The sequence below is a fragment of the Marmota flaviventris genome, chromosome 18 (assembly GCF_047511675.1).
Source record: "Marmota flaviventris isolate mMarFla1 chromosome 18, mMarFla1.hap1, whole genome shotgun sequence".
NCBI classification, from domain to species: Eukaryota; Metazoa; Chordata; class Mammalia; order Rodentia; family Sciuridae; genus Marmota; species Marmota flaviventris.
This window is the reverse complement of record NC_092515.1, coordinates 62,077,556-62,101,479: the sequence shown is the minus strand read 5'-3', so window position 1 is coordinate 62,101,479 and position 23,924 is coordinate 62,077,556. Positions and strand designations below refer to the sequence as shown.

The following is a 23,924-nucleotide window of genomic DNA, read 5'->3' as shown; positions in this document are numbered from 1 at the left end:
GCTTTAAGAATCTAATGACAGGTAGGGCCCCTCACCCTAGGCATGTAAAATTTTCCTCTTACTTCAGGGAATTCCAAACACCAGATTAAGAATTCTTGCCTCTGTATAGTGTACTTCATTCCATTACAGGTCGTATTGCAATAGTTTGTTTAAAAGCTGCTGGGAGACACCCCCCCCCATCACCTGCTGCTATAGTTTGGACCCTAAATGCCCCCCCCCCCCGGCCCATGTGTTAAAGCCTGGTCCCAAGAGGGATGCTACTGAGAGGTGCTAAAACTTCTAAGAAGTGGGGCCTAGTAGGAAGTCTTTGGGTTGCTGGGGTGTGTCCCAAAGTGGACTGTGAGACTCTGGTCTCTTTCTCTGTTCCCTGGTTCACGATGAGGTGGGTGCTCTTGTCCTACCACATACTCTGGCTATAATAGGCTGCCTTCCAATCATGGATGGGAAACTCCAAAACTTTGAGCCAAAACAAACCTTTTCTCTTTGTGAGTTGATTATCTGGGAGATTTGTTTTAGTGATGGAAAGTTAACATACCCCCTACACAGTGTGGGGGTTCAGATTCATTTCCTGTTCCTTGAACTCAGCAAAGAGATGGTAATCAATAGCCCAGCTACCAAATAACATACTATCCAAACTAGAACACACTTCTGAGACTGAAGGGGGAACCATTAACAAACTTAGCAGGCATGCACAGGACTGCCCTAGTACCCGGGACACAGTCACCTCTAGGAGGCCCTGACAGGCTTCTTGAGGGAAGGAAGGAATCATATCACCTTCTTTCCCAGAGGACCTCCTGGAGTTTTACTGCTGTAGTCCACTCAGTCCATCGACCTTTCAGAGAAAAACATGCCAATGAATCTATCTGTTTATTAGAAGCAGAGTCACATCTTGTACATGGAAGAGAAGGAACCTCAGTAGGAATCAGGAGATGGCTTGAGCTCTAAGCCCTGCTCCTGGCAGGTTAACTGTCTCTCTGAGTACCAGTGTCCTGTTTTGAGGTTAATTAAAGGTGCAGATATCTGAGTGGTACTCTATGCCAGGTGCAAGGGAAGGAAACATGCAGCCTATTAAGTGCAAAATGAAACAGGGGTCCTCTGGTCAAGCTCACCCACTCCCAGATTTACAATTTTCTTTTTCTTTTTTTTTTTAACTGGGTATTGGACTCAGGGGCACTCAACCACTGAGCCACATCCCAGCCCTGTTTTGTATTTTATTTAGAGACAGGGTCTCACTGAGTTGCTTAGCACCTCACTGTTGCTGAGGCTGGCTTTGAACTCGCCATCCTCCTGTCTCAGCCTCACTAGCTGCTGGGATTACAGGCGTGTGCCACCACAACAGGTTCTAGGTTTACAATTTTTGCTCAGTTTGGTCTTCTTACATAACCATCGCCCCATAATCCAGAACTCTTGGCAAGGCTGAGAGCTAAATCTTTAGTCCTCTAATCCACAATGTTGAACCTGTCCAGGGAATAGAATGGCAAGTGTCCATTATCCTGTCTCTGTGCCAACTGCACCTGGCAGATGATACTTGATACGTGCTCGGTGAATAAATGACAAAATCTCATTACTTAAGTAACTGTCCCAAACGACCAATGTAGAACTTAGACACAAAGTGGGTGCCATCTCTCCTTGGAAAAGACACTCTGGAGGCAACACTCTGATTCCAATGGCACTGTTGACCTGCAGGACATTTTTTGGAACTTCTCTTTTTGAATGAGCTTTGCAGTCTGTAGAACACTCTTTGGATGTGCTCAGTAGTGGCCAATCCTCCTCTTTGCAGGTGGGTCACTTTGAGAAACTATTGTAAGAAACTCAGAGACTGGTCTAGTATCAAGCCAGGTAAGATAACTCTTGGTCAAACATGGGGTGCGACTATTGAATGAGACCAAATTTCTCATAAGCAAGAAGCTATGAAGTGGTTTTAGCAAAGGATCATCAATGCAATAAAAGTATAATCTTTTGGGACAATTACTCTTAACAGGGCATCCCCCTTTGAATGCCTAAGTTCTGATATATCTGGTTAAAATTCTGATGCCTAGGGCTGGGGATGTGGCTCAAGCGGTGGCGTGTTCGCCTGGCATGCGTGCGGCCCGGGTTCGATCCTCAGCACCACATACAGACAAAGATGTTGTGTCTGCCGATAACTAAAAAATAAATATTAAAATTCTCTGTCTCTCTCTCTCTCTCTCTCTCTTAAAAAAAAAAAATTCTGATGCCTAATTTAATGGACTTAGCAATATCTAAAAGAAAGCTGTCAAGATTAGTGGCAGATACCATTCCCAAACTGACTAAGCTCAACCACCAAAAACTCCCTGGTAAGAAAGTACTCACCTTGAGACGATCTGGAGTTGTGATAAGGTGAAAAATATCTTTAAACATGAGCAAGGCCACAGTTTACCTGTCTTTCTGGAGTGATTCCACAAAGCTCTCTCACAATGTTTGAGCATTTCCCATCTACAACAGAAGAGTTCCAGGCTTTGGGACACATTTGACTGGTTCCAGAGCTGGCTGGGCTCCACATGTGTGCTCAGATTTTAAAATTATCAGGCAAAGGTTCTCCTCCCATGGCTGGAAAGTGGGATACAGCCTAGGTGCAGGCCCACCCTGAGAATCCCAATCACTGAACTGAGATGGGCAATGCCACATTGGTGAGGCTCATAGAAGAAACGATGAGAGCCTTGTGACACCCCAACAGTACTTCAGGTGCCAAATGCCCTCTTCCATTTCCCCCAAATGGGTCTGAAGAATGACCTACTCTTGGAAATGAGTTTACTAAACGAAGCTCATTTAAAACGATCAACCACTGGGCCCAGTAAACTCAACTGTGAAAGTATTCGGGAAAACTCAAGTTCCAGCAGGAGCAAGACTGTAAGTCTTGAAGTCTTATTTGCTTCCAGCATCATAACTGCAGTTACTTTATGTCAAGGACCCGGCATCTCTGAGCTCCCGATCAAAGGGGCAAGAAGTTACACATTCCTAGGAGCCCAGCGCGCGTCTTGGGGCGCAGTCGGTACGTCCAAGCCGTGCTGCGGGAGCTGCGGGAGCAAGTTCCAGCAGGCTCCAAAGAGCTCAAAGTTCCCCGAAGAGCCCATCGACAGTCCGGGCGGGCCTTCTCCCGGGCGAACCAGCGTGCTCTCTCCCCGCTTTGTGGGCGGCAAACATGTGCCACGCGAGTGGCCCGGAAGAGAAATGACAGCTTCAGGAAAATCCACTCCGCCGCGGGCGGGAGGCAGCGCGCGGGGCCGCGGGGCCGCGGGGCCCGGGCGCCCAGGCCGCGGGCCGGGCTCGCGCCCGTCTCGGCGTCCCGCCCCGGCTCGGCTCTCTGCGGCCCGCGGCTGCGCACGGCGGGGGCGCGCCCGAGCGCTGCGGAGGCGGCGCCGGGCTCCGGGCCTCGCTCCCGCCGCCGAGGCGGCCTCCCCCCGCCGCCCGTCGGCCGCGGCCGCTTACCTCAGCGCGAGGGCGGGGAGGGGGCCACGGCTCCGCTGGGGTCGGGGCGGCGCGGGCAGGACGTCCCTCGGCCCTTCTGCTCCTCACGGGCTCCGGTTTCAGGCGCGACGCTGGCGGAACAAACGGGCTCCACTACCCGCGGGGGCCGGCCATTGTGCGACGTCATCGGGCCGCGACGGCCGTCCTGCGGGCCGCGGGCTTCCCTCGCTCGCTCCGCCCCTCGCGCTTCCTTCCGGCCTCCGTGCGGGCGCGCCATGGCGCAGGCGCGCGCATCGCCCCGCCCCCAAGGCGTGTCTCTTGGTCCGTCGGCGACCCGACGGCGCCTGCGCGGGGCCGACGGTCTCTTGAGGTCGGTGGGGTCGGTTGGCGACTTGGTGGTTCTGGGAGCGTCTGCTCTGCTGTTTAGAGTGGCAGCTTGACCCTGCTGGTGGTCGCGGCCGGGCCTTCCTCGCACCCGCGCTCTCAACCCGGTTGACGCGGGACAGGGGTTTGCGGCCGCCCGGAGCCTGCTGCCCGCCCGCAGCTCTGCGGCTGATCCCGGCGCGGGCTGGCTGCCCTGCGAGCGGCCTGCCCCTGCGGCCTCCCGGCCAGCACACAGCGGAAGCAGCCGATGTCCTGAAGGAAGGACAGAAGGTGGGCTGTCGTCGGTGCGGGGGCATGGGGTCCTGACATCGGCTGGCCCGGAACGCACCGGGAAAACCCGGGGAGAGCGCAGCCCGCGGGTCACGTGGCGCGATCCCGGGCTCCGGGCCGAGGCCCGAGCCCCGAGCCCCGCTCCGCACTTCTCGGGTGGAGCGCTGGCCTCCAGCTCCTGTGTATCGGAGGTAAGGCCTCTAAGGGAGTAAGGCTGGACGGATTGAGGTCGTAAAGTGGAGCCCTGATCCATGGGAGTAGTGACCTTGTAAGAGGAGACACCGGAGAGCTCTTTCTTGCCTTCCACCCGGGAGGATGCAGGGAGAGGCGGCCCTCTACCAGCCAAGGAAAGCCCTCACCGTAACCCGCTGTGTGGCCCGTGATCTCAGCCTCTAGCCTCCAAACAGAAAATAAATATCTGCTGCTTAAATCACCATCTAGAGTACTTTGTTGTAGCAGCCCGAGATTACTCATCTATTTTATTTATATGCAATAACCAGAATAGGAAAATTCACAAAGTCAGGAAGAGTGTGAGGCGTGGAGAATATTTGTTGGGTACAAGTTGCTTTCCGAAGTAATGATTATGTTTGATTAGGGAACGGTAGTCCCACTTTGAGTATATAAGACTCATTGAACTAACTGCATGCTTTAAAAGGGCGAGTTTTGCTGAATGTGGTGGTGTACACCTGTAATCCCAGCAATTTGGGAGACTGAGGCAGGAGGATCGTAAGTTCATGGCCAGCCTGGGCAACTTACTGAGACCCTGTCTCAAATAAAAAGGACTGGGGATGTAGCTCAGTGGTAAAGTGCTTACCTAGCAAGCACGAGGTCCCTGGGTTCAATCTCCAGCGCCACATACAGAAAAAAAGGGTGTGTGTGTTATATAATGTTTGAATTATTTATCAATAATGATGGTTTTTTTTTTTTTTTTTTTAAAGAAAAATGAGGGGAGATAAAGGGAAGGGGAAAGGGTAGGAAGAGATGGGGCAAGTCTGCCTTCTAAATGTATCTTAAATTGTCCTTTCCTCTCTGCTATCCACCCCTGGTTCCTGCCACCGTCACCTGCCAGGGTAAATGCCACAGCTTCCCTATTGTGTGGTTCCTGCCACTGTCTCATCTTCCCAAGCATCGAGAGCTGCCTTTTCTAAATCTCATATAGGTTTTGGGTCTCTCACTTCAGCTTGAACTGGCTTTCTCTGGACACCAGATAAAACCCAAACTCCTGAGCATGATGTACCAGGTTGAAACTTACCTTCACGCCTGGCTTTCTCCACCTCTTTCTCTGCCCCCAGGTCTTTGCACAGGCCGTTCTGGTTGCCAGGAACATGGTTCCCACCTTTCTCCTTTGCATGGCTTGCATTTCATCATTCTTCAGGTCTCCCGGCATCCAGACGCTCTTCTCAGGAGCCTTCCTGATGCTCCTGAACTTTATTTGTCACTGGAAAAAAGAAAAAGAGGGTGAAGTTCATAATTGATGCTGAACAAAAAAGCCAAGTGGCAGAAGAAAACAAAGATGAAAATTATAAAATGAAAATCATGAGCTTTTGCAAGGATGTGGAGCAGGTGAGATTCACTGCTGCTGGGAATGTAAATGGTGAATCGTCCTTGAGACAGGGTCTCACTGAGTTGCCCAGAGCCTTGCCAAATTGCTGAGGCTGGCTTTGAACTTGAGATCCTCCTGCCTCAGCCTCCTGAGCTGCTGGGATCACAGGTGTGTGCCTCCACATGCAGCAGTATAAATGTTATATAGGAAGACGTGCCAGGAAGTGGAGCTGAAACCAGTCACCTCTTGGAGTGGAGTGGGAAGGAAGAGGGACAGGAACCAGCTTTTTAAATCAACTGTACGAGTGAGGTGGCTGCCTCAGTCCCACCCAACTGTCATCACTCTGTGGTAGGGCCTGGCCCTTTGCTGTACAGGGCACGCCTCCCAGGACGCCTTGGAAGTTTTCCTCCAGTCCCTTATTTGTAGAAGGGAAGGCTGAAGCCGGGTGTGCCTGGCCACTTTTATGGTCAGATCTCCCAGCTCCTTTTTGGGTCCACTCTGTGAAGTTGCTTCCAAAGAGGATGGTGACTGCACAGTGAACTCTTGAGCAGAGGAGTAACAAATTAGCATGTAGGTAATTTTCTTTTGGTGCCAGGGATTGAACCCTGGGGCACTTTACCACAAAGCTACACCCTGAGTGAGCTCTTTTTAATTTATTTTTTGAGACAGACCTTGAATTTGTGACCCTCCTACTTCAGCCTCCTGAGTCCCTGGCATTACAGGTGTGCACCACCATGCCTGGCTCGTGTAGGTGATTGTAAAGGCCCTTGTTGATGACGCCTTTGTCCCGGTCACCTTCCAGTCTGTTGCAGTTGAGTGTCTTTTCCCTGGTTTTCGTGATCTGGTCCCTTTTGGGAGCATGCCTGGTAATGATTTAATGCTGGCCGTGGTAGATCTGTTACTGTGAGGGGACCAGCGCAGTGTGGCCTGCTCTAGACTAGGTGAGGCCTCCCTGTATGGCAGCCAACCTGTTGGGGCATCCTGGGGGCCCTGTTAAGGCTTACTCTGGGGCTTATAGAGCTGCTGTTTATTTGGGGAGCCCTTGCCTCTGGAGAGGAGACTTCTGTGCTCTCCTGGGAGATCCCTGGGGTGTTACCGGCCTTGCCTTGGTGGGCTCAGGGTCAGCCTGATCCTCGCACAGGGCGATCGCGGGACCCTGCAGCTGTTCCTTCCTCAGGAGCTTCCCAGGCCTCATGCAGCTTGTGGGCAGGCCATAGCCTGTAGGGAGTCTGCACCAGGTTCCTGGGCTCCTTCTCCAGTTTTTCCCTTCTAGATTTGCCTAGCTCCAGTCCTGTTCCTCAGCTCAGCAAGGTTGTCTGTTTTCTCTTCTCTGATCCACCCTGGGAAGATGCCCCCTGGGGAAGCCAGGCAGCACAGGCCCCCGTGTTTCCTTCTCTCACGGCCTCAGGCCTGGGGCGCTGGGTGCCCTGCAGGCCTCAGTGCTTGTACATGCGTGCTCACGCTGTCCAGCTTTCACAGTTGTCTTTAGCCAGAGGGTTGCACACAGCGATTCTCTCTGCAAGCAACATTTTATTTATGTAAGATTTTGGTGCATTATGATTTTACACTCCTAGGTGCACATACATAATCGGCGTATTCCCCAGTATCTCCTCTCCCCCTTCTGCTTGCTGTGCTCCACTCTGCTGATAATCCTTCGATTGTTCTTCTTATTTTAATTAATGCGTTATAATGTGCAAGATTCGTTGTGGCAAAGTCCCAGGATTTCATTCCACCCCCCTTCCTCTTGGCTTAGAAGCTGCATTTTAGGGCAAACCTTTCCTAATTCCTCATCTAGCCACCAGAGGGCACATCTGCCTGCCCAGCTTGTTCTCAGGTGGGTCAGGCCCTGGGCCTGTGGGTGTGGCTTGGAGGAAGTCCTGCACCCTAGGCTATGTGGGACCCCCACTTCCACCACACCCTGCTTCTGCTGTAGGGAGATGGTAACCCACCCAGTCTCCTTCCCGCCCTAGAGACATGCAGGAGCCCCCAGTCCCCCTGCTTCCCTGAGGAGTTAAACCCCCAGGGCACTTGGGCAGGATTCCTGGCCCCCCACGCTGCGCCAGGTAAGGTCCTGGATGGCTGTAGCAGGCTGGGGGAGTGAATGCCGAGTGAAAGAACAAGTGTCCTCTGCTTCTACCCAGGCCTGGGATTCACCGAGGCCTGGCATTTCTTCATGGGGTCACAGCTACACCCCAAAGTACTGCTCTGTGTTGGTGTGGGCCAGGGAACCACTCTGATCATCCCGGGCCTCCCCACTCTGATCCAGCCAGGACCTCCCCACCCAAGGCCTCTGCCATCAGCAGAGCCCTTTCTATAACAGTGGCTGTGGTAGCCAGTGTCCAGACGGCCCAGTAGACCACTGCAGGGATTTGTCCTCCTGTCTGTGCTGCCTGTGACTCCTAAACCAACAGATGCAGGGTGTGGTGTGAACCTCAGGGAGGCCTGGCGATTTCCTGCCCTGTAGGCAGTGTGGGGAGTCTGGCTACTCTAGCCTCATCTCAAGGAGAAGAGTCACCTAGCTGGCCCACAGGAGGGGAGACAGCAAGGCAGCAGTGCTGAAGCCCGCCCCAGCAGAGGCTGCTCACGCGTCGCTCCACACGGCATGCCGGTGCCAGCTGTCCCAGCCTTTGGCCCACCTCTGTCACTAGAGGTCCTGCCTGAACGACAAGCCTACCAGCCTCATGTCCTCGTGCCGACCTCTGCATGTCTGTTTCCACCTCTTATGCAGCCAACACCCACCCCTTCCACTTAAAAAAAATTTTTAGATGTTGATGGATCTTTATTTTATTCATTTATTTATACATGGTGCTGAGAATCGAACCCAGTGCCTCACACATGCTAGGCAAGCACTTCACCACTGAGCCACAACCCCAGCCTCACCCCTTCCATTTTTGGCCTGGACCTGCCCACACCTCTCTGACCAAATTTCTGCATAATCCACCTCCCAGTATTCCTGGGTTCTGCTGTCAGCTGACCAGAAGGATCACAGCAGTGGGACCAGAGGCTCGCCCTTGACTCCCAGGTTGTGGAGGAGGCCTGGAGGGTTTCAGGGTGGGGGTAGCCAAGGTGGAAGGCCCTTGAGCGCTCAGCACGCCATGTGGAAGTGGCCAGTGGTTTCAGAGCTGGGGCAGCCACAGCCAGACCTTCTCCAGACACCCTGCAGAAGTGTGGGGGCCAAGCCTCCTTTCCAGCTGCATTTGCACCACCTGCCAAGCCTGAAGCCTGAGGATTGGTGGCTGACCTTTAAACGGCTCACTGTGTCCCCCACCTGAAGGTGGAGCAGCCTGTCCCCCGGCCTGCCCACCTCCACTGTGCAGGACCAAGCACAGGAGAGATGCCACAGAGAGGCAGCTGCTGGAGCATGCTTCTCCCCGTTCATAACAGACAGGGAAACACGGGAACCCAGCTGGGGCCCGTGTTCTGCCCTCGGGCTTCTCCAGAGTCCTGTGGGAAGGAGAGCTGCCCAAGCCTGTGCTGAGCACAGCTTTGTGGAAGCAGAGTGTCCAGTGCCGGCCCTGCATGGCTGCTGTGGGCCTGAGCCTCACCTCTCTCAGCCTCTGCTTCCTTTTTGGAGAACGGCAGCAAGAGCTGTGAGAACCTGTGGGTGGTTGTGGCCATGCAGATGCCGGGTGCCTGCCTGCACACCTTCAGGTGTCCTGTGGACGTGGCATCAGGCTCCAGCCACGAGTCTCCATGTGAACAGAAGCGAGCACTGGGGGGTGCTCTGAGGCCTTGCTGCTGCCCTGCTGGTCCTGGGAAGCAAGTCTCCTGGTGCACACAAGGTGCGTGTGGCGGGAGGAGAGCGTCCCTCGGGCCCTGCGCAGGCAAGCTAGCCGCATGAGGACTGGGGCAGAAGCAGGGGACCTCCTAGGTTGTTGGGCAAGGTGACCATGGCTCTCTTGTCCTAGAGAGAGGGGGATGGAGAAAAGGAGGCTGCCTGTGGGTGAGCTTTCTTCTAGTTGTAAGCTTGTTTTGTTATAGGCCAGGGTGGTCCACGTGTGACCTTGGCACTGTGCCCAGTGTACAGGACGCATTTGGTAAGTCCCAGCTGTTGTGGGAAGTCTCACTGGGCTCCAGGCTCTGGGGCCTGGGCAGGCCATAGGCTGTGGACTGGCGCTTTCCCTTCCACATGGGGGAGCATGGGGTTGAAGGCCTTTGGCTCCTTCCTGGGCCACCTGTTCCTTTCTGCTCCAGGTTGGGTGCCTCTGTGGTCATGGAGCTGGGGTGATTTCAGCACCTGCTGGGGCAGACAGCATCCTAGGAGCCATCCCTGGGACTGAATTTGTGAGGGCCACCTGGAGCAGAAGACGGTTGCGAGTGAGGTGGGCTGGGCCAGCAGCTGGGATGGAGAGGTGGGGACCCATGTCCACTGCTGCAGCCAGTCTTTCAGGCCACAGTAGGTGATGGGATGGCCCCCTGCTGATCCAGGCAGCTCTAGGTGAGCTGTGGGGTGTTGACTGGGAGACCTGGGGGGTCCACAGCCTACCAGGTGTGGTCATCCCCTCTGCCACCACTTCCTTTCCCGACCTCGCCTGCCTCCACTCATCTGTGAGGTCCTGACTTTAGCTGGGTCCTGAGAGTCAAGGCAAGTGGATGGAAAGAGCATCAGCTGGAATTCTTGTTCAGGGTGCTCCTGGCAGCCTTGTCCCAACCCACGACTGGAAGCAGCCAGGAGCCCATCGACGGAGGCGTGGTTGAGTACATCCTAATGCAGCCTGACTGTGACCACGCAGTGGGCACATCCCAGTCCAGTCCGAGGATGGGGTGGCTGCATCGTCACATCTAGTCTAGTCAGCCCACATGGTGGGGAGAAGAGGAGGCACACTTCCATAGCACAAATGCCTCTCCAACAGTCGTGCCAAGCAGATGCTGTGAGGAGCTCCCAGGTGAGAGTCTGGCGTTAGGCGTCACCTGACAGTGATGGGCTGGCCTGGAGGCTGCAGCAGTTGGCTCCTGGGCTTGGGGTGCTCCAGTGTCGCCCTTGTTGCAGTACACTATGATGCATGAGTGTGGGGCCTTGCTCTGCATGCTGCACTTCAGAATAATAAAATCAAGGGTGAGGAAGGCGTTAGGGGCCATTGGATTTTCTAGGGGAGCTGGCTACTAAAATCACATCCATGGCATCCAGAGCCGGGGTCCTGTGGGTCTAGAGTGCAGCCGGGAATCTGGCACCTCCACCTGGTTCTGGGGCCTGGAGCTGTGCCACTGGACTGGATTGTGCATTTTTAAACCTCTCGGCCATTTGGGGAGATAGTCTTGTGCCTAGGACCCCTTCAGACCTTCCCCAGCGCTGAGGACAGTGCCAGCTGTCCCCATGGGGGAAAGCTGTGCATCAGCCCTAGCTGGGAGGGCCTGGACACATCGTGCCTCTGTGTCTCGCAGGCTCCTGTACCAGCCCCTGTGCCCCAGCAGGCTCCCCGCGTGCCAGTCTCCTCCCAGAGGTCCTTGCCCTGTGGGAATTTCTGACTGGGCCACAGGAGCTGCCTGCCATCATCCCTCTGCTCCTTTGGTCCCAGATCACTGTGGGGGGGGGGGGCCTGTGGAGGAGTTGAATACCAGAATCACCTTTAGATGCCAGACCCCTGGGTACCCCCACCCCATCCCTGTCATCCTGGCCGGACTTTCCATGGACAACAGGACCTGGGGACCTTGGCCCAGCACCTCCCTTGGCTCCTCTCTGGGTCTCTTCCTTCTCTCAGGCCAGGGATTGCTCAGCTGGCTGGCCTTCTGAATGGGTGATATCCAGGTCCTTGGCATCCTGATAAATCCTGGGGAGCCACTCACAGCCCAGGGGGAGCAAGGGTCCCTATGTCCTTGTCACAGGTCCACCTGCTGCAGAGGCGTGACTGCTAGTGCAGCTTGAGCTTTGCTTTGGGCTCTGCAGGGGGAGGGATGGGGCTGCGCACGTCTGCACATCGTGTTGCCTCAAATTGGCTCTGGAGGGAGGGGGGCTGTTAGTCTTCTGATCAGGTAAGTTCTCGGTGCTTAGAAGTTTCTCTTGGGGTCTGGACTGGGAGGCGGTGGTCCCAACTGCATGAAGAGAAGGTTCTGTAGGAAAAGAGAGCAGGTGGGGTTCATGCAGATGAAGCTGCAGGGGCTGTGCCTGGAGGAGCCACTGTGAGACCCTGGTCCAGCCACTGGGAGCGGCAGCCTCTGTGGGCTGCGGTTTCTGACTGTCACTGGCTCCAGCTAAGTGCACAGGGCTCATTTTCAGGAGTGAGAGGACGGGGTTGCATGGAGCTCTGTGTTTGCTCTGGTGTGTGGCTCTGTGTGCTGGCTGAGTGCAGTCCTGCGCTGGGGAGGAGCTGGGCCCGCACACCTCTGCCTGGGCCCTGCACTATGGGCAGGGCAGGCACATGTTGCACAAGGTGCTGCATTGTGTAGCGTCATGTGGCCAAGCTTTGTGCTGTGTCCCAGGGGCATGCAGGTGTGTGGGTGGCATCCTAGGAACCATGGCTTCTCCCTCTGCTCTGCAGTGCCTGGAATGCTAGTTCCTGCCCCATGGTGGGCTGCGGGGGTGCCACTGGGTCAGGAGGGGTCCCCTGTGCTGTCTGCCCCAGTGGCCCAGGGGCTTGGCCGCCACACTCTACACCTGCCGCAGGGGCACAGGGGAAAGGAGTGTGTGTGCACACACGTGCACGCATTGTGCTGTGTGTTTATTGTGTAGGGGGCCGTGGGTATTGTGCGTGCTGTGTGATGTGAGTTGTGTAGGTGTGTCGTGTGTGTGTGTGTGTGTACTCCAAGCCCTCAGCATCTGCCCAGTCCTGGCTTCCACTCTGCTTGCTGAGCGGGTCCGACTGCTCAAATCCAACTGCTACCTGGTGAGCCTGGCCCTCATCATGCTGGTACCTCGGGCTACCCCACATCTCTGACAGCTTGGCAGGACAGTGGGTCTATGGGCATGTGGGCTGCCTGGGCATCAATGTCTCCTGCTGCATCCTGGCAAGCAGACCCTATTCTCTTCCTATCGCATCTTCCTCACCACAACACAAGGGACCAGGGCTGCAGAGGGGTCCCTGTCAGGCAGAGCATGATCCCATTCATCAGAGCTGCACCTGACAGTTCTCCAAGCAGTGTTTATCGGTACCTTGAGGTTGGGGACATCAGAGCCATCGTCACAATGACACTAAGAGGAGAACCTGGAGCACTGATGTTCCAGGACAGGAGAAGGGGGCACCTCAGCCCCAGAAGGCAGGGAAGCCCCTGTCCCGCATCCTTTTGTCCCACCTGGGGTCAGGGCAGGTGGATGGTGACGTCCACCTGGGTGATGGTCGTCTTCACTCACTGCTATCCTCCAAAAACACCCAAGACCAAACATCCAAGGGGATGACGTCCTCCCCCTCTCTGTGCCCTTAGCCCAGTCGTGTGGACATGGAGTCAGCCCCAGAACTGCAGTGGAGCTCAGCTCGCGGACCCTCCTCCTGTTGTGCTGAAGCAGTCAGTTGGCAGGAGCCTCCCCCAGTCCTGGCCTTGTGACAGTGCCCCTGTGGGTCTGAGTGCTCTGACCTGCCCCTCTCCCAGGGAGCTCTGTTCACAGGAAGTACCACAGTGGACCACAACCCTTGGCAGGAAGGACATGGCCAGTGCTTCTAGGAGAGCAGTGGAGAGTCTCCATTGGAATGTTGGATTTGTGCTTGCAAAAATTTTTGCAAGACTTTTGGAAAACCTGTGTCCACCACTGTGGGGCCGCAGCAGCCTCAGGCAGCAACTTCTCTGGTGAAAGTGGTGGGATCCCAGAGCTACGTTTTGGTGCCCATGGTGGAGTGTCGGCCACCTTCGGGAGGACCATGTGACTCGGCAAACTTGTATTTTCCAAGTGCCCCAAGGCTACATGTTCCACATCATGCCTGGCAAAAGGTCCGTTCGGATTGCAACACAGACCGATTGGATTTTCCTGTTCCAGGAGGAGGAGAAACATGATCACAGGCTGCACTTCACGATGCTTCCAGAACCTTCCATCGATGAGCATCCCCGCCCTTCCCAACCACATCATTTCCCGAGTCTGGGTTCTCTGCGTACATTTCAACCAAAATAAATCTAGCAGTGAATTGAACGCAGACATGAATCTGCTGCCGTCCAGGCCCAGCCTTAAGGAGGTGAGCATCACTGTAGCACAACGCCCTTCTCACTGAATTTTCTTTTCACCTTGGAAACTACTTTTTTTTTTTTTTTTTCAAATTGGTCTATTACATGTAATGGGTTCATTCGTGTAATTTTAAATAAAATGAATATTTACATATTCTCAGTGTTCATCTCTAATGTCTATTTATTTGGTACCAGGGATTGAGCCCAGGGGTGCTTAACCACTGAGCCACATCCCCAACCCTTTTTACATTTTATATAGAGACAGGTTTGCTTAAGCCTTTCCTAAGCTGCTGAACTGGCTTTGAACTTGCGATCTTACTGCCTCGGCCACCACCGTCACTAGGATTACAGGCATGCACCATAGATACACTATTTCTAGATATAAGCCACACAATTCAGAGTTCTTTGGGATTCTCAGTAATTTCTAAGAGTGTGAACGGCACAGACACATATGTCTGGGAGCCATGCAATCAGAACACAGCTGGGTTTTGAACTTTTAACCCGAATGATTCACCCAGATGTATTTTCTTGCCTTAAATATTGAATTTTAATTGCCCAACTCCTAAGAATGAACTCAATGCAAAGGAGCTGATTTTCCTTTTCTCCCTTCTCATTTTGAGCGAGAGTGGATGGGCAACAGCCAGGGCTCTGTGTGGAGCCCCCAGGCCTCCTGTGGCATATGTGGAACCCACCAGCCAAAGCAGCCCGAGTCGCACGCTTCAGTGACTGGTTGCTGTGTCTTGCAGTCGTTTCTTGTGATGCTTGCATTTTGTTCTGGTGCTCGCCACAGTGTCAACATGCTAAGGAAGGGGTGGCTTTAAATAGCATTACAACATCTGAAGTTAGCATGCACAGTGCCTGCCAAGTTCTTGATAAAGAATTATTTTTTTCCTTCTGCTTTGATTTCGGGAAACTGAGGCAGAGGTAGGAGAGACTCATCTATGGTCACAGGCAGGACCAGCCGCTGCTGGTCTTCCACAGGACACTCAGCTCTGCCCACTCTCCACCCCTCCTGTCTCTTCCTCCCTCTCATGACTCCTGAGGGCAGCTGGGTGTCCTTAGGACCTGTGCAGAACCTACCCCGGGCAGAGCATGCCTTCCCATGCATGCCAGGGCCACTGGGATCAAAACCCTCAGAGAAGAGCCGTGGGTGCCATGGTGCACAGCTGTGATCCCAGCGACTCTGGAGGCTGAGGTGGGGGATCGAAAGTTCAAGGGCAGCCTGAGCAACTTAGTGAGACCCCACCTAAAAAACTAAAAAATTAAAATTAGATATTTAAAGCAAGAAAAGTACATCTGGGGTGTGGCTCCGTGGTAGAGCACCCCTGGGTTCAATCTCCAGCATGGGGGGAAAAAAGCCCCAAACTCCTGTGGCATCTCAGAGACTGGGCGGTAGTCCTTCCCTGGAGGAACTTATATTCCAGGCCTTAACCTCAACACAGTCACTGTCACTTTAAAGTGACAGAACAGCACATGCTCATCATGGAAACTGGAGAAAGTGAAAAGAGCGCACAGTAGTTCTCATTCAGAGTGTCCAGCACAAAGCTGCTCTGTCCCGTCCACGAATTTCCCTGCAATTCACAAGGGGGCCCCCACCCTTTGGTAGACCAGGAAGGCGTGGGGGCACCCGCGGTTGACTCATACCCCAGGCTCCTTCCCATCTTCAGCTGTTGGGGAACTAAAATTGACAGCCACCCTCCTGCCAGCCCAGAACTCCCCACAGGTGGAGGGTGGGGAGACAGACGCCTGCCCAGCAGGGGCGGCCCCTCCCACGCAGTCTACAGACAGGAGCTGGTCCTTAATGTGGGACCTGGCTGCAACTTTTGTCACGCACAGCCCATCCGAGTGGCTGGGGTGGCTGGAGGGTCTGTTGGCACCTGCCTTCATCTCGGCCTCCACAGGCACCTGCTGACATTGGGCTCTGCGTTAGCTTTTCCCCTGCTATGACTAAAGGACTCGTTCACACAGCAGTAGAGGAAGGGCTCACAGTTCAGAGGTCTCAATCCATGGACAGGTGCTCCACTCCCTGCAGCTCAAGGTGAGGCAGATGTCATGGTGGAAGAGTGTTGCAGAGGGAAGCTCACAGGATGATCAGGAAGCAGAGAGACTCCACATGCCCCATAGCTATGCCCCAATTCCCACGTCCTCCAGCCACACCCGCCCGCCTCCAGTTACCACCCAAATGATCCCATCAGGGATTAATTCATGATCAGGTTAAGGCTGTGACCCAGTCATTTCTCCTCCAAACCTTTTTGCATCGTCTTACACGTGAACTTGTGGGGGACACTACATCTAAATCCTAACAGGCTCCCTCCCTGGAACACTGGGAGAAGGCTCTAACTTCTCATTCGTGGCTCAGAGGAATAGCCCTCAGGTCCTTGAGAAGGATGTCCCTGGATTGCAAAAACAGCTCTTATTTAGCTTTATAGAAATGTTCACATGATTCAAAAGGAGCACAGAAGAAGTAAGCAGCCATTTCTAAAGCAAATATACTAAGAAAAGCAAAGGGAAAGTCCCCTTCCCCTTTTGCACCAGGGAGAAGTAAAGTGTTTCCTGGTTTTTAGTTCACATTTGCCCGTCTGGAGAAAGGTTGGAAGTTCTGTGCCAGCTTACGTCAGACTGAGCAGAGCCAGAGGGGCAGATGGCAAGGGGTGGAGAAACAGGCCCAGGAAAGGTGCAGGAGCTCAGGGATGGCCCGGGGCTGAGGGGCCCCGCCAGGTCGGCACAGGGCCCCGAAGGTGCGGAGGATCTTGATCAGGTCGAGGGAGCCAGGAGCTGCCTGCGGGGTGCAGCTGGGCTGTGCAGGTGGAAAAGAGAGGCTGAGGGGGCAGAGGAGAGAGGAGCCCGGCGAGCCCAGTGTGGCCTCTGGGGCGCAGTGACACAGTGCCCTGGCTGGGCTGGGTCCGGCAAGGCCCCCTGAGATGAAGGCCTGGGCACAGCATCTGACTTTGAAGGTGTGAAAGGAGGCAGTGAAGGCAGGTTCTGAGCTGCACGTGCCTGGCTCCGACCCCTGGGGCGCCGCTGCCTGTGGCTGTCCTCTAGGTGCTCACTCCTGAGGACAGGAGGCGATGGCTCTCCACTCCTGCTCCATCGAGTGACAGCTGACTCGGGGTGACCACTACCCCCACCCACCCCCATTCTGTGCGCTCTGTCAGGCGGCAGAAAAGAGCCTGGTGGGGCCAGGCACGGGCATCCCCCCTGCAGGGAGATCTGAGTGAAGCCTGGGGCACAGGACAGTGGCCGGACGCAGGGAGCCGGAGACCTCCCAGCACACCGAGCCCTGCCTTGCAGGGAGGCCACAGCCCAACGGAGGAGAACACGCACAGCTGGGTAAGCAGCTGCACAGACCGCTGCTGGGGACGGGAGGCCATAGGTGTGGCCAGACAGCTCACCAGCGGCTGTGGACGTTCCTGTGGGCCACCAAGCAGCCTGCAGGCGCTGGGGGAGGCTGAGCCCAATTCGGGCCCTGGGGACCAGGGCTCTGTTCCACAGCAGGGAAATGGCTGCTGGGACCGCCGGGCTGCAGCTGCCAATAAGCAGGTGTCTCGATGTCCAGAACCAGGCCCGGGAGAGAGCTCAGCTGGTGAAGGGCTTGCCTCGCATGTTCAATCCGCAGCACGAAAAAATAAAAAAAAAAAAGATGTCCAGAACCACCGGAGCCCCCGAGTCTGCAGTCAGCTCAGGCCACATGGGAGACCTTCTCAGAAGCAAAATAAGATTTTAAAAAAGTGACAAGACAGATATGCACTGACCAGTGAGTGGGTGATAGATGTGGTCCACTCACACTGTGAGTGGCAGCAGACATGCAGATGGGTGTGCCCTGTGACAGAGACCAGCCTTGAGACATGTCATCACAGACTGGACACAAAGGCCAGCCGTGGCCGGATGCCCTTCCCTGGATGTGGGCAGCACAAGTAAACCCACGGGATGCCACGTGGATTGTTGGGGGCTGGGGAGGGTAGGGGGGGCTGCTGCTGGGGCAGGGTCCTGTAGGGGGGAACGTTCTGGAACCAGATAGAGGTGAAGGTTGTGGGGTGAAAGGGCCCTCAGGCTGCCTGGACGGACACTCCCTCCCACCTTGGCGCCACTTCCCTCTGGGACTTGCCACCCTGACCCTCTGTTGGCCACCCCAAGGACAAGGACACGGGCTACTCCAAGCACATTGCCAGGGCAGAAGGATGGATGACCTTTCCCTCTCATTGAGACTGGAGTGGAATGCTGACCCCGAGACTCCCTGGGCCATAGGACAAAGGGCTCAGAGGGCTGCCACCTAGCGAGTGTCTTCAAAGTCTGGTTTCATAATTTTGGGGTGTGTTGGGGAGCCTCTCTTGTCTGTGCTGAGCTTGGATCTTGGACTCCCCCACTCCCGAGCCCTGAGCTCCTGGAGGGTCATTGGCTACCCTGACCTTGCTCCACCACTGCTCTTGCTGGGCTTCTGTGAGACACGTCCAGGGCCACCAACTGCATCCTCTCTCCCAGGCTGGCTCAACGCTCCTTGCTGCTGGCCCAAGCCCACTGCACAGGGAAGACCTGAGATGTGCCCTCCTAGCACTCGTGGGATCGAGGTGTGTTTTTACAAAATATCAACAATATTAAACAACAATTTCAATAATTAAAAAAATTAATGTCGGGACTGGGGTTGTGGCTGAGTGGTAGAGCATTTGCCTAGCAAGTGTGAGGCCCTGGGTTCGATCCTCAGCACCACATAAAAAACAAATAAAATAAAGGTATTATGTCCAACTACAACTAAAAAATAAATATTTTTTAAAAAAATTAATGTCAGTGTCTGGCAAAAATAAAGCAAGGCTGGCGCTCCCGTGCCCCGGGAGTGGTTATTGACGGTTTCTGGCTTGTGATTCTTTGAAGTCCAGCACCCCTGCTCTGAGGTGGGGCCTGAAGGGGCAGAGGCCCTGGGAGAGAGTTGGAGGCTGAGCTGTCCAGTCCAGCCAGATGGGACAGTCCAGGGCTCAGTCAAGCAGATTGTCCCTGCCATGGGGCCTGGAAGCACCTTCTTCTGTGAGTGGGTGGGCTGTTCTTGTGGACAAAAGGACTGCAGAAGCCAAGGGCTGGAGCCAGGGCTGTGCTCCTCTGGCCACCAGTGGGCTGGCCTGGTGCCCACCTGTGGAGGAGGATGGGCACTGAAGCTGCCCAATTGATGGTTGCCATGAGGAGTGACCGGGGACTTCTGAGATCTGGGCCTCTGTGACACACTCTGCTGCTTGTCTGACCCTGGGGACCTCCTGCCTTCTCTGCTCCCCCTTGAGGTCCTGAAATCTGGCCATAGAATAAGTGTACTCGCCCTGTTCAGGTTCCCCTGGAACCTGGTGCTTTCTGCTGTGCCCTGTGCCAGTGACCTCCACCCCCAGCTTCCCCATGCAGCCTCTCCACCCCACACAAGGGCCACTGCACATCTTCTCCGGCTTTGGGACAGGTTCAGGTCTTGGTCTCAATGTGCTCGGTGGTGACTCTCCAACCCTGCGTGGAATCTCCGCGGCGGCCAGCTCTGTGTGGACGGTGTGTCCAGCCCACCCTCAGGAAGACCTGGTGAGGACAAGAGTCCTAGAGGGGAACCTCCCATCGCATGGCCTGAGGGGTCAGGGTGGGGTTCTGGCCAGGGGCATTCTTACCGTTTCACACCTGGACGATCTTTAGCTTTTGCTTTTCTCACCTTTGGCCTGGAGACTTGGGCAGAGGTTTCTCCAGAGCAGGCCTGTGAATGGACAGCAAGCACGGGCCAGGCACTCAGCCTCCTGGCCAGCAGCTCAGCCACAGGCTCAGCTACAGGTGGTGCCACATGCAGAACAGGGCTGGGGGGGACATGCTGAGCTGGAGCCCTTGCCTGTGGCAGGATGGGGAGGGGCACACTGTGTGGCAGCACCGCAGGCATTAGACCTGAGTTGCGTGGGCCCCAGGAGAAGGGACAACACACCCACATGGGAGTGCGCTTTAACAGTCACTTCACTGTTGACAGAGGCCAAAGGAGAGCTGACATGTTGACGGACAAGCAAGAGCAGTCCACCCACAGGGAGTGCTGCTGAGCCTGGCCGGGCCGGGTGCTGACCCGCCACCGTGACGGCAATCCAGGCTGGCTGGAGGTGAAACTGTGAAAACCTATGGTAAAACACCAACACTGGAAAGGGGTCGGTCTCCCCAGCCTTTCTCCAGGAAGCTGATTAGCCCTGGCCCCTACCTTGTGATGGTGAATAACTGCCCTGGGAGTCTGGCCACTCCCCCTGGAGATGTGAGCGTGCTTCCTGTTGGAGACCCTGCACAGGCCTTCAGCCCCAGAGATCAGGGATTTTTTTTAATATATATTTTTTAAAACTTTAGGTGGACACAATACCTTTATTTATTTTATGTGGTGCTGAGGATTGAACCCAGTGCCTCACACATGCTAGGTGAGCGCTCTGCCCTTGAGCCACAGCCCAGCCCCGAGGGAATTTTTTTTTTGATGAAGAAAAAGGCCTTAGGTATATGATGGGTGAGTCTGGGCTCTGAATCTGGAGTTATCTTTGGAGTTCTGCTCCTCTCCGAGTGCTGCTTGCTGCCTCTCCACTGGCCTGTTTCCAGCAACACCATGGCTTTGGAAGGACAGGGACACAGACGCAACAGGCCTGCGTCCTAGGCTCCTGGCACCCAGTGCCCATCTGGCAGATCCAGAGGTAGAGCGCAGTGAGCCCTGCGTGGGCTCCAGCACCACCACAGGGCTTTGTGGGCGCTGAGACCGTCCTGGTGGGCGGCGCACAGCCCTGGGGGGCTGCTCAGGGTGGGCCTCTTGCCTTGCCCCTGACTCAGGAGCCAGATGGCTGAGGTGGAGCTCTGCCCCTCGGGGAGCAAGGGCGGCAGGGAGGCCCAGCCTGGAGGAGGGAGAGGCCGGGCTGCCAGAGCCCAGGTGGGACCCACAGCCCTTGCTCCCTCCAGGGCACCACAGGAGAACCCCAGGCTCCCTCCGGAAGCCTCTCCCTTCCTTCCTCCCTGCCTCCTGGCTGGGCGCCGTGCACAGGGAGCTGGGTCAGCACAGGGTGAGGAGGGCTCGGCTTCCTCCTGGAGAGCGAGGCGGGAACTACCCTGCCCACCGCCAGCCCCTGCCCTCGCCGTGGTCTGTCCCCCCTTGCCCCGTGGCTCTTCTAGGGCTCACTTCCTCTCTCTGCCCCTCCCTTCCCAAGTTGAGGAGCCAGGAGCCCAGGAGCTGGCAGAGGCTGGACAGGGCCCACTGGAGCCCCGAGACAGCATGCCTGGCCTCCGGACTGTGAGAAGTGTCCCAGTGTGTTGTCTCGGTTCTGGCTGCCCCAGAAACTCATCCAGGGAGGGAGTCACGTCAGAGGGGTCAGGAGCAGGGGGCAGTGGGGGCCCGGCTCACCTCGTCCATCTGCCCCTCCCCACATAGCCTTGTCCGTGGCAGCCTCTGCCCCAGGGGAGCAGGGTCCCGGCTAGGGGCCCCTGGTTCAGGGGAGGCCCCCTCCCGCTCCTCTGCACCCTCTGTCCTGCGGCCACCCACGTCTTTCTCAAGCGCCAAGGCTACCTCACAATGGCGCCAGCATGGCTGTGCTCAACAGGGTCTGACCGGCTCTTCCCCTGCTGACATCCTGACAGGCAGTGGGGGCCAGGCAAGCCCCACCACCTTCTCTGTGTGGGCACCTTCGGGGCAATGGTGGCAGCCTTGTTCTGAAGACAGCCAGCAGGCCATAGTGCTGGGACGGACCAGGTCCTCACATGCCTGGCACTTGCTCCACCTCTGAGCTACACCCCATGCTGGCCGTGGGCTTTTGAGCAGGGCATTCACCTCTGGACACCTCTTCCCCTGCGGATCGAGGAGGCACTAAGGGAGGGATGAAGCTCACTCTGGGTGTCAGGAAGCGTGGCTGGCTCTGTGAAGGCAGATGACGCAGAGAAGGGCACACTGCGGTGCCAGAGCACCCGCTCCTGGGATATGCTGGGCGTCCAGTGCAGTGTGAGCTCTTGTGTCTCCAGAGTTCCACTGTGGGTCTTTTTTTTTTTTAAGCCAATAAAAAAACTTGAAAAAGAAAAACAGGCGGCGGCAGCCTGATTTCTCAACCACAGGCTGCACCACGAAGGTTCACCACGCTGGCCTGGGAGGTGTCTGGGCTCTCCCCTCACAGGCTCAGTCACTGACCCTCAGATTCAGGGGCTGTCACTGGGCCGACAGGTGTTTCGACCTGGCTGACCACATGTAGGTCAGCCTGATGCAGGGGCTGGGGACGAATGTCAGCACATGTTGGCTCGCACTCCGAATTCTTGCCTTTTGGTTTTTAAAAGTGCGTTTAAACTATGCATTTGACACACTGTGACCCAGGAGAGTCCCCTGTGCACCCCACCACAGTCAGGTCTCCGTGCAGTGGTAGAACTGAGGTGTTTCTCTGGGCAGCGGTGGGAGTCGGGTAATTTCTGGAAAGTGCTAAAAGCAATAAAAAAAGCACACAAAACTCTACTCCAAAGAGCTGTGTGTTCTTCCCCTCTGTGGAAAACCCGGAAGGACCCCTGCAGCAGTTGGGGGGCTGAGGCTCCAGCAGAAGCCAGGGGCAGAAGGCAAGTGTGCTGCTAGGACGGTCAGGAATCACAGGCTGGGGAGTCACGAAGGGGCTGGCCTGGGTCTTCGCAAGGTCTGCACCCTAGGAAGTGAGACTTAGTGGGGTCTGTCTTCCGGGGTGGACCTGCACGAAGGTCGGGAGGGAGGGAGGGAGGTGATGTGGAGGTGACTGAGACAGAGGTCGCAGAGGTCGCTAGGCACCGTCTTTCAGACCTGGGCTGAGGTCCCTGATGGACAGAAGGTGAGACAGGGTGGGAGCCTCATGCCCGTCCGCATTGACTCGGGAGATGGGAAGGCAGACTCAGCTCGGATCAGGGTATCTGCCCCCTGACCCGAGCTCAGCCTCATTCACCCACATGTGTGTAAGCAGAAGCCTGTCAGCCCCCGTGGAAACTCACGTGGTCTAAAAGAGGAGAGGGCCCTGGCCCTCCCAGGGTGGGCTCGGGGGCAGTGCCTCACCCCCAGGGGCCTGGGGCGTGTCCACCACCGGGAGGTCCTTCAGCAGCTTGTCCCCTAAGTCTGACTCTTAGGAATCTGTGTTAGGTCGCATCCACAGCAAGAAACTCGGTTGGTGGCCTTGCTTAACCCATGTGCACTCCAAGCAGCAGGACACTGTTCTCTCGAGGCTCAGCCTTGCTGCCAGTGGCACCAGATGAACCCAACACTTCTCGCTCCTCTGCCCTGGGCAGACAGTGTGTGCCCTTGATACTGCTCCCTGTCCAGGGAGGTGCCTCCAGCAAGGGGGGGAGAAGGGAAGGGGCTGCCTTAAGCCACACCAGCCACCTGTGTGCCCAGCTGGGCAGAAGGCACACAGGCGAGGACAGAGAGCCACCCGGCCTGCTCTGCCGGCCCTGGCTGCTCGCCATTGCCCGCAGAATTCCATGGAAAGAGTATCTGCCACCTCTGCCAGCTGAGTCCTCCCCTGCCCTTTGGCTGATACCTGCCGGTGCTTTCTGAGTCTAACCCGATGCCTAGCAGGGAGAAGGTGCTCAGTGGCACATGCCCAGGGTCCTGACAGTGACACTGGCTTAAAAACAGGTTCCTAACAATGTTGGAGTAAAAGCCCACAGGCGTCCACAGGCCCCATGGCAGGCAGACTCCTGCACTGAGGAGGCTGATAGGCATCTGAGGTGCAGGACCAGGTGCAGTCAGGTCCTGCTCGCTGCCCATGGAAACCAGCCGCGCTGCCCTGGGACACCGCTGCTCCGGGAGCCGGCACGGGGCATCTTAGCAGCAACAGCTCCTGGGAGACAGGCACACCCAGGCCCAGCCCGGGATTCAGCTACGCGTTGCCAACCCATACAGAGGTGCAAGAGTGGGTGTAGGCAGCAGCTGGCCCCAGCCGCCCACCCCTCATCCCCAGCAGAGGAGAGTGAAGGCTGGGATGGAAGGGAGGCTGCCCATCAGCTGGCCTCGAGATGAGACTGCCCTGGACTGCTGGGTGGCGAGGAACACTCACAGGCTCCTGTGAGTAGAGGGGAAGGCGGGGGTGGCGTGCTGGCTCCAAAGAGGGGACCAGGAGGCCAGAGGTGCAGAACCCCCCATGAGCTGGAGAAGGCCAGGGTGAGACGGTCCCTGGAATCTCTAGGACAGCCCTGTGACCAGCACTGTGCTCTGTAGGCACCGGGTCTGTGGCCTTGGCTGCAGCCCCACAGGAAGCACGCCACA

At 56.1% G+C, this 23,924-nt stretch overlaps 1 protein-coding gene and 1 long non-coding RNA gene across 7 annotated transcripts in view; one reads left to right on the top strand and one right to left on the bottom strand.

Annotated features, from left to right (window-relative positions):
- Zc3h18 (zinc finger CCCH-type containing 18) overlaps positions 1-3,609 on the bottom strand; it is a 51,630-nt gene extending 48,021 nt beyond the window's left edge. For 2 of the 3 annotated variants that reach the window (XM_027933072.3, XM_027933074.3), the window contains exon 1: positions 3,448-3,609. The gene's annotated coding sequence lies outside the window, so the exon portion shown is untranslated. Of the gene's footprint in view, positions 1-2,331; positions 3,130-3,447 lie in introns of those variants that run through there. The other variant, XM_027933073.3, reaches the window with a different exon arrangement.
- A 150-nt stretch (positions 3,610-3,759) lies between these two features.
- On the top strand, positions 3,760-13,868 carry LOC139702815 (uncharacterized). 4 transcript variants are annotated; one of them, XR_011705405.1, is made up of 4 exons: positions 3,760-9,405; positions 9,605-9,660; positions 9,818-10,509; positions 12,980-13,868. It is a non-coding gene; the product is annotated as an uncharacterized lncRNA (long non-coding RNA). The 4 variants fall into 4 exon arrangements; XR_011705403.1 differs by having other exon boundaries at positions 9,605-10,509; XR_011705404.1 differs by having other exon boundaries at positions 3,760-9,945; positions 10,250-10,509.
- The last annotated feature ends 10,056 nt before the right edge of the window (positions 13,869-23,924 follow it).